Source organism: Schistocerca piceifrons, chromosome 11, assembly GCF_021461385.2.
Source record: "Schistocerca piceifrons isolate TAMUIC-IGC-003096 chromosome 11, iqSchPice1.1, whole genome shotgun sequence".
In the NCBI taxonomy this organism is placed as follows: domain Eukaryota; kingdom Metazoa; phylum Arthropoda; class Insecta; order Orthoptera; family Acrididae; genus Schistocerca; species Schistocerca piceifrons.
This window is the reverse complement of record NC_060148.1, coordinates 86,475,323-86,491,080: the sequence shown is the minus strand read 5'-3', so window position 1 is coordinate 86,491,080 and position 15,758 is coordinate 86,475,323. Positions and strand designations below refer to the sequence as shown.

General features: G+C 46.1%; 1 protein-coding gene across 1 annotated transcript in view; it reads left to right on the top strand.

The window, feature by feature from the left end:
• The window catches only part of LOC124719731 (pleckstrin homology domain-containing family G member 5), a 283,840-nt gene that overhangs the window by 84,211 nt on the left and 183,871 nt on the right, over window positions 1–15,758 (top strand). The gene's annotated exons all lie outside the window — the stretch shown is intronic.

The following is a 15,758-nucleotide window of genomic DNA, read 5'->3' as shown; positions in this document are numbered from 1 at the left end:
TGTAAAGTGCACTCCCTGCCCCCCCCCCCCTCCCCTTCCCGACGATTGCCCTTTGGTACTGCTAGTATTAACGGCCGAAGATATCTCTCCGTTCAGAATCACATCACACGCTGCGGTTTGTTGTTTACTAGGAACGCCTCAGTGCAATCACACAGCTTACCTGAAATTCCGTACGCTCATGTGTTTTTCATTAGGCGACAGAATGAATCTGTACTAACCGTGATACTTTCCACAGCTCGAGAACTTCTGTCTTGGTTTCACCGCAGGCCTGCAATAAAATTCCTTTCACGTCTCCTTTGAACAGTAGTCGAGAGAGAGAGAGAGAGAGAGAGAGAGAGAGAGAGAGAGAGAGAGAGGGGGGGGCGGGGTGGAAGACTGCCCGGTAGAATTCGGTAACAACCGACACGGCCACGTATTTGCACAGGACCGGAAATTAACAGAGCTAGCTAGCCGCCGTTTGGCGCACTTCCCGCGTGGTCGCGGAAATTAAAGTCGATTGCCTCCTGCCCCACCCCCATATTTCTCTCTCTGTCTCTCTCTCTGACTCTTGTAGTGTCTACATCTTGAAAGACGTAAGGCGAAATAGGCCGCATCAATTTTCAACGGTCAAACACTTGTGGGAACAATCGATCCAACAGCCGGCTGCAGTATACTGAAATGACCCTCTTTCCAAAATATAAAAAGTCGTTCCAATTCTTGTTAAAATTTGTGAAATATTTTAGCTCGTAAGTTTGCTAATGCAGTACAGGGTGTACATAAAGTCTGAGAACACTTTCAATTCTTTATTGCACAAGAACTAAAGATGTAGAGATGTGATACATATTGCATTTTGAAGAGAAACACAGAAAGTTCTTTTTTACAAACATTCCGTGTGCGAACCATGAGTGACCTGGCAGAAGTCAATTACTGTGACGTCACGCCACCTAACAAATGCGGTAGTCCCACATCGTCAATCGCTGTGTATACAGTCACGGGCGTAGCAAAATGGCACAAAGAAGACGCCTACCAGACTCTCTGCGGTGCAGGGGCGTAAGAAGAATGAACCGATGTGGCATGAAGGCTTAATGTGAATCCGTTCTGTTGTTTCTCGAATGTGGCGACTATCTATAGGGACCGATACAGTTTCAAGAAGACGAGACAGGGCCGACCAAGTGAGATATCAACCTTAGTACAGCACGGCAACTCGCATCTGACCACGCAGCATCCACTGAACGTGTTGTATCGTGATGCAGGGTGTACAGAAGGGTTCGGCAGAGTAGCCTTTATTGTCGGAGACCTTCTGCATGTCTACCTCTAATGCGTATTAACAGAAGGGAACAGCTAGAATTAAGTCGTTAACATGCTACCCGGACGGTGGAAGAGTGGGCCAATGTTATGAACCAAAACTGATTCAGTTCGAATTCAGCTTATACTGCTCAACTACTGTCGCTTGAGCCTCGTCCCACAGTTACACAGGGTGAGCCATCGTTAATCGGATTTGGCACGTTAATGTTTAAGGGGTGGCCGGATGCCCTTCCTGCCGCCACCCCGTACCCCCTGGGACGGAATTAGTGTACCCCAACTGTCTGCGTCGAGTGTAATCCGTGGAATAGTGCGAATGTGTTCAGATGATTGCAAGCCGTGTAACTGAGGCGGAACATGGAGACCAGCCCGGTATTCACCTAGCGGGATGTGGAAAACCGCCTAAACACCACATCCAGTCTGGCCAAAGTCAATACGGTAATCGAATTGTCGCCATACCCGTCCCAGTCGACTGTGTCAGTCGCTTCCCGTATTCTCTCCCGGAGCTCTGCTACATCACGTGGTAGAGGCGGTACATACACCAGATCTGTAATGTGTCCCCACAGAAAAAAGGTCACACGCAGTGAAATCTGGTGATTGGGGAAGCCATTTCTACATCTACATCTACATACATACTTCGCGATCCACCATACGGTGCGTGGCGGAGGGTACCTCGTACCACAACTAGCATCTTCTCTCCCTGTTCCACACCCAAACAGAACGAGGGAAAGACGACTGCCTATATACCTCGGTACGAACCCTAATCACTCTTATCTCTGTGGTCTTTCCGCGAAATGTAAGTTGGCGGCAGTAAAATTGTACTGCAGTCAGCCTCAAATGCTGGTTCTCTAAATTTCCTCAGTAGCGGTTCACCAAAAGAACCCCTCCTTTCCTCCAGAGACTCCCACCCGAGTTCCTGAAGCATGTCCGTAACACTCGCATGATGATCAAACCTACCAGTAGCAAATCTAGCAGCCCGCCTCTGAATTGCTTCTATGTCCTCCCTCAATCCGACCAGATTGGGATCCCAAACGCTGGAGCAGTACTCAAGAATAGGTCGTATTAGTGTTTTATAAGCGGTCTCCTTTACAGATGAACCACATCTTCCCAAAATTCTACCAATGAACCGAAGACGACTATCCGTCTTCCCCACAACTGCCATTACATGCTTGTCCCACTTCATATCGCTCTGCAATGTTACGCCCAAGTATTTAATCGACGTGACTGTGTCAAGCGCTACACTACTAATGGAGTATTCAAACATTATAGGATTCTTTTTCCTATTCATCTGCATTAATTTACATTTATCTATATTTAGAGTTAGCTGCCATTCCTTACACCAATCACAAATCCTGTCCAAGTCATCTTGTATCCTCCTAAAGTAACTCAACGACGACACCTTCCCGTACACCACAGCATCATCAGCAAACAGCCGCACATTGCTATCCACCCTATCCAAAAGATCATTTATGTAGATAGAAAACAACAGCGGACCTACCACACTTCCCTGGGGCACTCCAGATGATACCCTCACCTCCGATTGACACTCACCACCGAGGACAACATACTGGATTCTATTACTTAAGAAGTCTTCGGGCCACTCACATACTTGGGAACCAATCCCATATGCTCGTACCTTAGTTAGGAGTCTGCAGTGGGGCACCGAGTCAAACGCTTTCCGGAAGTCAAGGAATATGGCATCCGTCTGATACCCTTCATCCATGGTTCGCAACATATCATGTGAAAAAAGGGCGAGTTGCGTTTCGCAGGAGCGATGCTTTCTAAGGCCGTGCTGATGCATGGACAGCAACTTCTCTGTCTCAAGGAAATTCATTATATTCGAACTGAGAATATGTTCGAGAATCCTGCAACAAGCCGATGTTAAGGATATTGGTCTGTAATTTTGAGGATCCGTCCTTCTATCCTTCTTATATACAGGCGTCACGTGCGCTTTTTTCCAATCGCTCAGGACTTTACGTTGGGCAAGAGATTTGCGATAAATGCAAGCTAAGTAAGGAGCCAATGCAGTAGCGTACTTTCGGTAAAACCGAATTGGAATCCCATCAGGACCTGGCGATTTATGTATTTCCTGAAACAGCTGTCCCCTTCTGTAGCACAGCCGATCCATCGATGCGGCAGCTCCCTGTTCAGGCACCCACGGACTTCACTATGAAAATGGGGTGGAGCCCGATCATGGTGAAAGATGAACGGAGAGTCAGATTGCATTTGAGGCATCAGCCATTGCTGCAACATGTCCAAGTAGGAATATCCAGTGACAGTGCTCTCGGCGAAGAAGAATGGCCCGTACAGTTTTCGACGTCACAAGGCACAAAAAACATTTACTTTTGGAGAAATCACGCTCAAATGTAATGCATTCGTGTGGATGCTTTGTAGCCCAGATTCGTCAATTACGCCTGTTCGCTTTCCCATTAGTGTGAAAAGCGGCTTCGTCGCTAAAAATTAAGCGATCAACAATGGCATTCTCATCCTCATTCAATTGTTGCAACTGCGAACAAAACTCAAAACGCTTGTCTTCGTCGTCGTCATTGAGGTTCTACACTGAAAGGGTACAGTACCGCCCAACACTGAAAATAGGTACAACATACTTCATTATTTTTGTCAGAACAACACATTTTTTTTGTAAAATTAACTCAATTTCAATTAATACAGCGAAGCCGGATACCAGTGTGGGAAAGAATGACAATTTATTTATTTAATTGATCACATGTGCACTCCCACAAAGTAAATCCCTACATCCAGTTTGGTGAGATCTGTGAAATGAATGAATGTATGGTCGTCTGCTAATCGCAGATAGTGAATGTGAATATATGATCATCTTTGAGTCGATCCTTTGGCCACCTTTGGTGGGACCAAAGACATGAAATTTACCAGAGCTTTGAGCGCCTGAAATGTGGCTGACCAATACGATAGCAAGGTGCTTCCCCCACCTCGACAGAGATGGGAGAGAACCTCAGGAACGGCCATGTTTCAGCACTCTGCCGCTGGATCTTGTGCTGTTAAGACCTGTTTTAGTTTTGCTCCGTAATGACGAAAGAGTGGAGACATGGTATGCATGTGGAATATTTAAGAGTAGTTTGAAATATTAATTTCTCTATTTCAGGAACTTTTGTGGGGAGAATTAAATGTCAGGCAGGTAATATTAATGGGATTGTAGGAATCTTCGGAAGTGACCAACGGTCACAATGAAACCACGTGTAGCAATAAGTTGAAATACTTCCGTGTGCTTAAGCTGAATTACTAGCGTGTGTACAATAAGTTGAAATATTTAAGAAATGGCGTGTGCAGGACTTGAAATTAGAGACGAGTACTTCCACGTGGTGAGTACTGTGTGAGTCTCAATCTGTGTATGAGACAAAAGATAAAGAGAAGTACTCGTCCATGGTATCAGTTGAGGAGTCGCGTGTGTGATGAATATGTTCTTAATATTACTTTGCGTGATATGATTCCGTGTGACGCTAGATTCAAACTCTGAGAGAGAAGCAAGGTGAGTCGGCCGTCTATCCAGCAACGCCACTTGGCTTGCATTGCACAGGAAGACGTGCATATATCTCCAGAGTTCGTAGTAGGAAAGTAGAATTACGAAGTGGGGCAGTGTCGTGTGAAACTGGGATAAATATTAATTGAAGTGGGAAAGCTGAAAGTGATAATGTTGTGACTATTTATTGTATTGTATTCCATGTTGTAGTGTGGTGTATGTCATGTAATTTGGGTATGTGTGGTTTGCATGGGAGAGTAGCGAGGTAGTTTCAAAAGATTAGTGGGTTATGCTTGTTCCTTCTGTATCGCTCGATCTGGAGGAAAGTTTAGTGATGATGATTGTGAGAGTCGAAGTGTGAGGTATAATAAAAGATCCACCATCCTATCCAGAAAGTGCACTGTAGCGTTAAATAATTACGAGACCGTAATATAGAGATTCACCATTGTAAAGCCATGCCCACTGGGCGGAATTTCTCATGTGTTATTGTTGCAGGTTGTAGAATTTGTGTGTTTAGGTTAGAGAATTTATTATAATAAATAAGATAGTGAAAAGAAAAAGATTGGTGGACTTTTACTTCGAATTGTATGTTGTCATAATGTCCCGAATTTCTAATGTGTGCGGTGGCCACGTGTTGACAAAAGCCGTTAAATAAAAGACAAAAAGAAAATGTGGTATTGCCAGTGCGTAGTGAACAGTCAGAGTTCTGTAAATCACTGATAGTCAGATATGCGTTTCCGCTGCGTATTAATCATATAGGAGGATAACTTGTAACTTAAGTGTGAGTACTAGAGTTCATGTTACTCGATAAATAAGAATGAATCCACTCGCTTGGCAGACCACTCATCTTGCAGGCCTGACTGCTTGATGCCACAGTATGAGCAAGGCATGTGGGTGGCTCTCAACACGAGCTACAACTTGAGTGGTTTCACAGACGGCTTCTGTCGCAGGACTTTCCACACTGTCACTGGAGCCATTTCGAGTTCACGGGATGGACGACGCACCGATTTCTTTGGACTCCTTATGAATGTCTCTCGTACGTCCTCCACATTCACTTCACTCACACTGGGACGTCCGCTTCTCTTTGCCGGGCACAAGCAACCCGTCGTAACAAATTTATAGTGCCAGTGGTAAATGGCCTTCCTTGTTGTTGGCTTCTTACCGTACTTGGTTCTAAACATCCGTTGAACAGCTGTAGCACACTTGTGTTTGTCGAACTCCAACACACAGAAAGCTCGCTCCGCACCTGAACTCGCCACGTTTCCGACTAGCGCCGACTATCGGCAAATTACCAAACTACGCTGTGGCGGTATACACGAAAAAAAAAAGTACAGGGTTTCTCTTCAAAATGACATATGTATGAAATCTGTACAATGTTTCGTTCTTGTGCAATAAACAGTTGAATGTGTTCCCAGAATTTATGTTTCTCTCTCTCTCTCTCTCTCTCTCTCTCTCTCTATCTATCTATCTATTCTTTTAGTCGGTTCCGACTCTTCGTGACCCCATGACCAAATCACGCCATTTTTGCCTGTCTTGCACTTTCCCCCGTAGACCTTTCAGGTTGGAACACATTGCTTCTGTGATGCCTGCGATCCATCTCATCCTCTGACGTCCTCTTCTTCTAGTTCCTTCAATCTTCCCCAGCATTAATGTTTTTTCCAGCGAGGCATGCCTTCGCATTGTGTGTCCAAAGTAGGTCAGCTTTTGTTTTAACATTAGACCTTCCAGGGATAAATCTGGTTTTATTTGCTCCAATATTGATCTGTTGGTTCTCTTTGCAGTCCATGGAACTCTGAGAAGTTTCCTCCAACACCACAATTCGAAGGAGTCAATTCTTCGCCGTTCAGCCTCTCTAATGGTCCAGGTCTCACATCCATACATCACAACTGCAAAGACCATAGCCCTCACAATACGGATCTTTGATGCTAGTGTTATATCTCTGGACCTTAAACCCTTGTCAAGGTTTGACATCGCCTGTCTACCGAGCAACAGGCGTCTCCGGATGTCAAGGCTGCAGTCGCCATCAGCAGAGATCTGGGAACCGAGATACCTGAATGTGGTCACTACCTCCATGGTTTCTCCTGCTATATCCCACGAATTGGTAGGTGTAGTTGCCATAATTTTCGTTTTCTTCACATTCAGCCTAAGACCGGCCTTTAGAAGTTACAGAAAAAATGGTCATTCAAAATTAAATTTGGAGCAACGGCCTTGCCGCAGTGGGTACACCGGTTCCCGTGAGATCACCGAAGTTAAGCGCTGTCGGGCGTGGCCGGCACTTGGATGGGTGACCATCCAGACCGCCATGCGCTGTTACCATTTTTCGGGGAGCACTCAGCCTCGTGATGCCAATTGAGGAGCTACCCGACCGAATAGTAGCGGCTCCGGTCAAAGAAAACCATCATAACGACCAGGAGAGCGGTGTGCTGACCCCACGGCCCTCCTACCCGCGTCCTCAACTGAGGATGACACGGCGGTCGGACGGTCCTGATGGGCCACTTATGACCTGAAGACGGAGTGCAAAACTAAATTTGAAGAATACACTGCCAGAGAAAGTCTGAAAGTTTTTTTTTTTTTTTTACAGGCATTCGATGTGCGAACCGTGAGTGACCCGGCAGAAGTCCAGTACAGCTGGAAAGACAACGTCGATTTTTGTCCAATGACGGCGTATTCCATCTAGAGGACAGTAGATGTAGTGATAATGGTATCAACGTCGTCCGCCGACAGATGGCGTAGTGGCATAGCTACCAGAGCGCCATCTGTGTCTACCCTTTAATAGGGAATGCTCAAAGCCTAAAGGCACAGTGTGGTCCAAACGTGTGAAGCGAGCAGGCGACCATGCCACGCAATGCACTCGTGCTTCCTACAGCCAACTGAGCTAGTTTGAAAGCGGTCACATTGTGGTCTTACGAGTGGCGGGATGACCCTTTCGAAGAAATACAACACGAATTGGACGTTCTGTGTCAGTTGTGCAACAATGGTGATGGTATCACTGGTCACGTGAACATTCTCACACCCATAGCGAGCTTCTAGGTGTTCACGCAACACAGACACCCGCCGGAATCGTCGTATTGTAAGGGCAGCTGAAAGGTGGCAAGGCACTCTCTCACTTTAGCTACCCTGACAGTCAGATTAACATTCATACACTATGTGGTCAAAAGTATCTGGACACCTGGCTGAAAAGACTTACAACTCCGTGGCGCCCTCCGTCGGTAATGCTGGAATTCAATATGGTATCGGTCCACCCTCAGCCTTGATGACAGCTTCCACTCTCGCCGGCATACGTTCAATCAGGTGCTGGAAGGTTTCTTGGGGAATGGCAGCCCATTCTTCACGGAATCCTGCACTGAGGAGGGGTATCGATGTCGGTCGGTGAGGCCTGACACGAAGTCGGCGTTCCAAAACATCCCAAAGGTGTTCTTTAGAATTCAGGTCTGGACCCTGTGCAGGACAGTCCATTACAGGGATATTATTGCAGTATAACCACTCCGCCACAGGCCGTGCATTATTAACAGGTGGGAAGCAAGAAGGTGCTTAAAACATCAACGTAGTGCCAAGCAAAACAACTAGGAGTGTAAGCACCATCCATGAGAAACACGACCACACCGTAACACCACCGCCTCCGAATTTTACTGTTGGCACTGCACACGCTGGCAGATGACGTTCACCGGGCATTCGCCATACCCACACCCTGCCATCGGATCGCCATATTGTGTACCGTGATTCGTCACTCCACACAAAATTTTTTTCACTGTTTAATCGTCCAATGTTTACGCTCCTTACACCAAGCGAGGCGTCGTTTGGCATTTACCGGAGTGATGTGTGGCTTGTAAGCAGCCGCTCGACCATGAAATCCAAGTTTTCTCACCTCCCGCCTAACTGCCATAGTACTTGCAGTGGATCCTGACGCAGTTTCGAATTCCTGTGTGATGGTCTGGATAGATGTCTGTCTATTACACATTACGACCCTCTTCAACTGTCGGCGGTTCTGTTGTATGTGTCCCTTCACGTTTCCACATCGGAAATAGTGGACCTACGGATGTTTAGGAGTGTGGAAGTCAGCCAGGTGGCGGAAACTGGGTGGAGGAAGCCATTTAACAGAGATTTCTGTAATTTGAGCTTTTGTGCAAACGGCAGAACGGTCATAAAGCTATAAGCACCCTCATGTTATACTCTGTTCATCATAATAATAAACCTGATGTACACATTACGCCGAGTATTCTTCCGCGCTTGCTTGAATCTCATTGGATTTCGTTTCACGTGGGCCGGAAGCCAAGCTGTGTCAAGTACAGTCAAGTACGATCATAAGGTTCAAATGATTCAAATGGCTCTGAGCACTATGGGACTTAACTTCTGAGGTCATCAGTCCCCTAGAACTTAGAACTACTTAAACCTAACTAACCTAAGGACATCACACACATCCATGTCCAAGGCAGGATTCGAACCTGCGACCGTAGCGGTCGCTCGGCTCCAGACTGTAGCGCCCAGAACCGCTCGGCCACTCCGACCGGCAGAGAGAGGCAGAGACGGAAAGAGAGTGTATGTGTGTTCGTTGTTTTGTGGTTATTACGTGTGATTAAATACGAAATCAAAAGGCCAGGTCCAAGATTCGGGATCCAAACACAACAAGAAAGACAGCCAGACAACGTGAACTGACCATTTGAGGCAGCAGTTTGGCAACGGTGGGCGGTTCGGGCGTGATGTTGCGTTCTCTGATTGGAGGAAATGAGCTACAGCCCGTGGATGTCAACTATCAAGTGACTGTAATCGAGCTATCCCCTGTGCATGTAGTGCTCACGTGCTAGAAGTCATGAACGACCACCAGGGAAAAACATCTGAGGTCATCAGTCCCCTAGAACTTAGAACTAATTAAACCTAACTAAGCTACGGACATCACACACATCCATGCCCGAGGCAGGATTCGAACCTGCGACCATAGCGGTCGCTCGGCTCCAGACTGTAGCGCCTAGAACCGCACGGCCACTCCGACCGGCTCCTAAATAGGTATCCTGACACATTCCACAGCTACGGAACTTAGTCACGAACAATATATCTAAGAATAAGTTAAACAAGTTCGGAACATGTATCAGAAGACATACGTATGTGAGAAACGTCCAGAGAAGAGAGGCAATGACAGAGGGAACTTGCGATTGATGAGGAGGCGTGAAAAGACGGTGGTAGTACCGGTGGGAGGAAAAGACAAACACTGCTTTATAAGGAAAGTGTTGTGTAGTGTTTCGTAATAAGTTGTAATTTAATTTTAATATAAATATATTGGTTATTAAAAGTAATAATTGCGATGATTCGATGTTTTTGCCGAGTCGCTAAACACGTGGACAGTTGATTACAGATGGTTGAAATGTCCGCTATTTTTCCACACAGCGCAGGCAAAAACCCAGAGATGTAGTGAGGTAAGCGCAATTAGCTAGGCAAATTTACATAAGAAGTAAAAAATACGTTTCCTAATTTTCGTTACTTACTTTCATTTTTTTCTTCGTAACTGATTATTAAATTATAAATGTATACTTATTAAGTTTTATTGTATAATTTTGTAACTTAATGTTACATCTTTATAATTTAGGAAAAAATGTAATCTATGATGTAGAGAATATTCAGTGTGCTGATGTACTACTTGCTTTAGAGACACAGGAGAGCAGGTTTTACGATGCCAATAAATAGATACAACTTAGAATGTGGAACAAAAGAAATAGCTTGGAGAAAAATCTACACAAAACTTTTGGAGTTGCTTTACATGACACCACAAACCGCATAGGATTTTTTTTCTTTTTTTTCATCGAGGCCTTTCGTGGACAGCCTCTATAGTAAATGTTGAAAAAAAGGATCCTTTGTCTTTCAAAGACTTCACTCTCACCCCATCCCCTTATTCTCCATCGTAGAAAAAATTGCAACGTGATAATGCGAAGCACACATCACTGACTATGACGTCGGGCCCAGAGCGCTGAAATTAGCCGACGTGCTGTCCGAGCGAAGCCTTGTAACAAAGTGAGCGTATCTCGTCATGTTGTAACGGTTGACGGCGAAGGAAAAGTTAATTGACGGCTACACGCAGGGGGAGCTAACTCCCTGTTCTCTCACCCCAGCCACGGACCGTGATTGCGGGCCGGTGGTGGGGGGCACAGAGGGATTACGTAGCTCCGCTTACACGCAGTTAATTAGAAGAGCACATAGGAGCGGCGACCGCCGCCGGCGCTGCCATCTAGCGGCGAACGAGTGGAACCGCGTTGTGAATGACTAGCTGCTACCAGGAGATGCCGCGCGCGTCTGTCAAGCGTAATAACGACATTCCGAAACTTCATTCCCGCTATAGCCATGACGCAATAATAAGTTTTCAACGGCCACTTCTCTTCTTCTCGCATTTATTTTCTTTTGCGTTACACGCTTCCGTGAATACGACGCATCTCTAGTCTCTGCGCTGCAAAATAGTCGGCCGCACGTCAGAAGTATTTTCTAAAAATAAAAAAAATTATGAATAGGCATTGACTAACGCTAAACCACCTCCCCCGACGACTGTTTAACCCTCCGTTACTCTCGCGAAAATTAGTGACGTGGTCACTCGCGCGGATGACAGGTGCCATCCACAAAGCAAATGGTCTATTTGTAAACTTAGGACGGTCTTCATGAGTGATTTTATGATTTTTTTATTAAATCTAAATATAATACATATAATATTCGTACAAAGTATAATATATCCTAACGTTTGAAGCAGTTTGTGCAATAATTTAATAAAGTTACATTTCAAAATAACAAATTTACATCCGTTTTCCATGTAAGTACTGTGGAGTGTGTAACAATGCAACTATTTACCAAAAGAACATGGAAATGTTTATTTCAAAACAACGACGAAACTAATAAGCATATACAGAGAGTAATTTAGTGACAAAGTGCAAAGAAAATTGAAATAAAGAGCACGTTATTTGACAATACAGTTTACACATATATCTTTCAGACGACCTACACATGTCCAGTTGTTGCATGTAGTGCACAATCTACGAGTTGTTTTATTTCGTGCTCTTCCATATATATAACACCATCGGCGTGATCCCGTTGATTTTAATGGCTGTTCCACAATTTCTTGAGTGCCTAACAGTAATTGAGCCCTTCTCTGAATCTCACATGGAAGGCTGTCAATAAGGGAACGTCGCTCTATTTGAGGATTTATTAGTTCCCAGCTGATTTTTTCTATAAAATCAACCCTTTTTACTTCCTGATTTGAAGCCATGCGGTGGTATTTACATATGCATAAAGCATTTATGGCTACAATGTTCAAATTATTGTAAAACAGTACCATACGCCACCTTCTTGTATTACGTGACACATTGTTCTTCTGACAAAGCTGATCTAAAAGATCTACCCCCACTTTTGACATGCTATAGAAAGTAATCATTTCAGGTTTATTTTGTTCCCCTGTTGAACGATCTATAGCGTCGTCTAAATGCATGCTTGACAACACCACAACTATTTTTCTTTGGACAGTATGAGACCAATGTGCAATCCTGTTGAAATCCAAACATAGATGATTTTGGCTCCCTTTCTCGTTTTGGTAGAAATTCTTACGACACTTCTCTCTCGTTTTTTCGTACTGTTCCGACGTATGTCAGTTTCTTCGCCTGTAAGTTTCTTGACTAAAGACAAACTGCTAAGCCAGTTGTCACCAGCAATATTTCTGCTTGTACCTTGTAGCGGTTCGACCATTCGGAGAACAATATCTTCAACTTAATTACTGGCATTATATGGTTTCTCTGGTTTGCTTACCGACGTGCGGTTCTAAATTCAAAGTGTAAGCTGTTTTTATATCAACCAAAGCAAAACACTTTTAACCCATACTTTGCACGTTTGCTAGGAATATATTGCCTGAATGGGCTGTTTCCTCTAAATGTCACTAGGTGAAAAATATTTTTGACAATTGTTCGTGAATAGTTCAAGTACCTCTCTGATAACAGCCAACTCTGCGACAGACATCTCATGAGAAACCTTAATCGGTTTTCACTCAAGCATAAATAACATGACTCAAGTCCGTCTCCCTTCGAGTTACAGCACAATTTCGTTATACTCTTCCAAGAACATCTCAAAGATCGACACAGATATAACAAAACGATGAAAGCTCTGATCTCTGTCGCATCTGTTTCTTTAGCATCCCTTTCCCTAGAGACGTTACCACGAACTTCATTGATGTATATATTAGTGCATGTTGCCATAATACTTATAATGTTTTCATCCAAGAACAAATTCAGAATTTCTATTTCTGTCTTTTTTATACGAGCTTGATTTTTTTGTCCAGGCAAATGCCTAATAATATTGCAAGATCTGCTTCTAACACTGGTGGGATATTTATTTTTCCTCCATTAGTTATTCCATCTTTCCCTAAAAAAAAAAAAATGCATCTTCTTGAGTTACATCTCCGTGTGACTCATATTCATCATTTTCTGACATTTCTTGTTCTGTTCCTGAATCATGACCGTTTTCATGAACAGAATCCTCAGTCTCTGAGTCAGCGCCATCACTGTGGGTATCTTTGTCACTGAGCTCATTGAACCATTCCAACCATAGATTAGGATCTCCACTAAACTCTGTCCGATGTTTTTTTTTCTTTATTGTTATTTTGAAACCTGTAGTACAGGCAGGCCTGCAGCAGCATACGACACCGCTCTTTGGCCGCAGAGAAACACAGATATACAGATGAAGACATCTGGAGAAAAAACATGGTGGACATATAAACGAAGACAACACATTTTAAAATACAAGGTGCCGTTCACGGACGTAGAGTCCAAGATAAAATTGTTCAGACACTTGGACACAGACAGAAACGAAAATTGTCACACGTGAACGTAGGTGCACAAAACGAATAACACTGAACCACTTAAGCACAAAACGACGGCACACACAGAACACAAGGCGTTGATCTCCGGCGCGCGAATGTTCACTAACCGTGTACAAGTCCGGGGACCTGCCAAGAGAGGAGGAGGGGGTTGGGAGAGCAGATGCCATGGGCAGGGGAGATGGGGGGAAGGGAGGAAGGGGGAGGCGAAGCCCGGGGGAAGAGGGGTGGAGGGAGGGGACGGGGGAAAAGGAAAAGTAAGGGAGGGAGGGTGCCTAAAGGAAAGGAGACAGGAAGTGGGGGGGGAGGATCAAAGTTGATAGGAGGGGTAGATGGAGGGGAGGAGGACATCATCAGGGAGGGGGAGTTCGCGGAAGCCACCTTGGGAGAGGGTAAGGAGGGTGGAGAGATGGAGACCGGGTGGGACGTGGGAATACAGGCGCGGCAGCGGGTGGGGGTGGGAGAGGATGGGTGAGACGAGCGTATGAGGATGATCGAGTTTGCGGGAGGTGTACAGGATCCGTATCTTTTCAAGGAAAGGGAGGAGGTGGGGGAAGGGGATGAGATCGTACAGGATCCGCGTGGGGGAGGGGAGACGGATGCGATAGGCGAGGCGGAGAGCATGGCGTTCAAGGATTTGGAGGGATTTATAAAAGGTAGGGGGAGCGGAGATCCATGCTGGATGGGCGTAACAAAGGATAGGGCGGATGAGGGACTTATAGGTGTGGAGGATGGTGGAGGGGTCCAGACCCCACGTACGGCCGGAGAGGAGCTCGAGGAGACGGAGTTGGGAGCATGCCTTGGCTCGGATTGTCCGGAGATGGGGAGTCCTGGAGAGGCGACGGTCGAGGGTGACACCAAGGTACTTAAGGGTGGGAGTGAGGGCGATAGGACGGCCATAGATGGTGAGATAGAAATCAAGGAGGCGGAAGGAAGGGGTGGTTTTGCCTACAATGATCGCCTGGGTTTTGGAGGGATTGACCTTGAGCAACCACTGGTTGCACCAAGCAGTGAACCGGTCAAGATGGGATTGGAGAAGGTGTTGGGAGCGCTGCAGGGTGGGGGCAAGGGCAAGGAACGCGGTGTCATCGGCGAACTGGAGAAGGTGGATGGGGGGTGACGGCGGTGGCATGTCCGCCATGTACAAAAGGTACAGAAGGGGTGAGAGAACGGAGCCTTGGGGCACACCGGCGGAGGGGAAAAAGGTGTAGGAAGCTGTGTTATGGATGGTGACATAGGAAGGATGGCGGGAGAGAAAGGAGCCGATCAGACAGACATAGTTAATGGGAAGGGCGAAGGTTTGGAGCTTGAAGAGGAGACCGGAATGCCATACGCGGTCATAAGCTCGTTCGAGGTCCAGGGAGAGGAAGATTACGGAGCGATGGGAATTAAGCTGGTTGGAAAGGAGACGAGTGAGGTGAAGGAGAAGGTCGTCAGAGGAGAAGGACGGCCGAAAACCACACTGGGTAACGGGAAGGAGGCGGTGCTAGTGGAGATGCCGGTGGATGCGTCGGGTGAGGAGAGATTCCAGGACCTTGCTGAAGACCGAGGTAAGGCTGATGGGACGGTAGGAGGAGACGGCAGACGGTGGTTTGCCAGGTTCAAGGAACATTAGGATACGGGAGGTTTTCCACAGGTCGGGGTAGTAACCGGTGGACAGGACTACATTGTAGAGCCTGGCCAGGGTGGAGAGGAAAGAGACAGGAGCTTCACGAAGGTCCACGGTAGGTGACACGATCGTGACCAGGAGCGGTGTTGCGTTTCGTGGGGAGTGTAGCAATGAGATCCTGTGTAGTGATAGGGGCACTGAGTTCCGTGTGTGCAATGTTGTCCAAGTACTGGAAACCAGGAGCGAGGGGAGATACAGAGGTGTCAGTTCGATCGCGGACATCCGGGAAGAGGGAGTAATCACACTGGGGATCGCTGGTGATGGAAAATACAACGGAAAGGTAGGAGGCAAAGTGATTGGCCTTATTGAGGGTGTCAGGGAAGGGGTGATCACCATGGAGAAGAGGATAGTAGTGGGAGGGTTTAGTTCCGGTAAGGTGACGGAAGGCTGACCAGAACTTGGACGAGTTGATAGGTAGGGTAGCATTTAAACGGGTGCATGTCTGTCGCCAGTCCCGGCATTTCTTAGCCGCGAGCAAA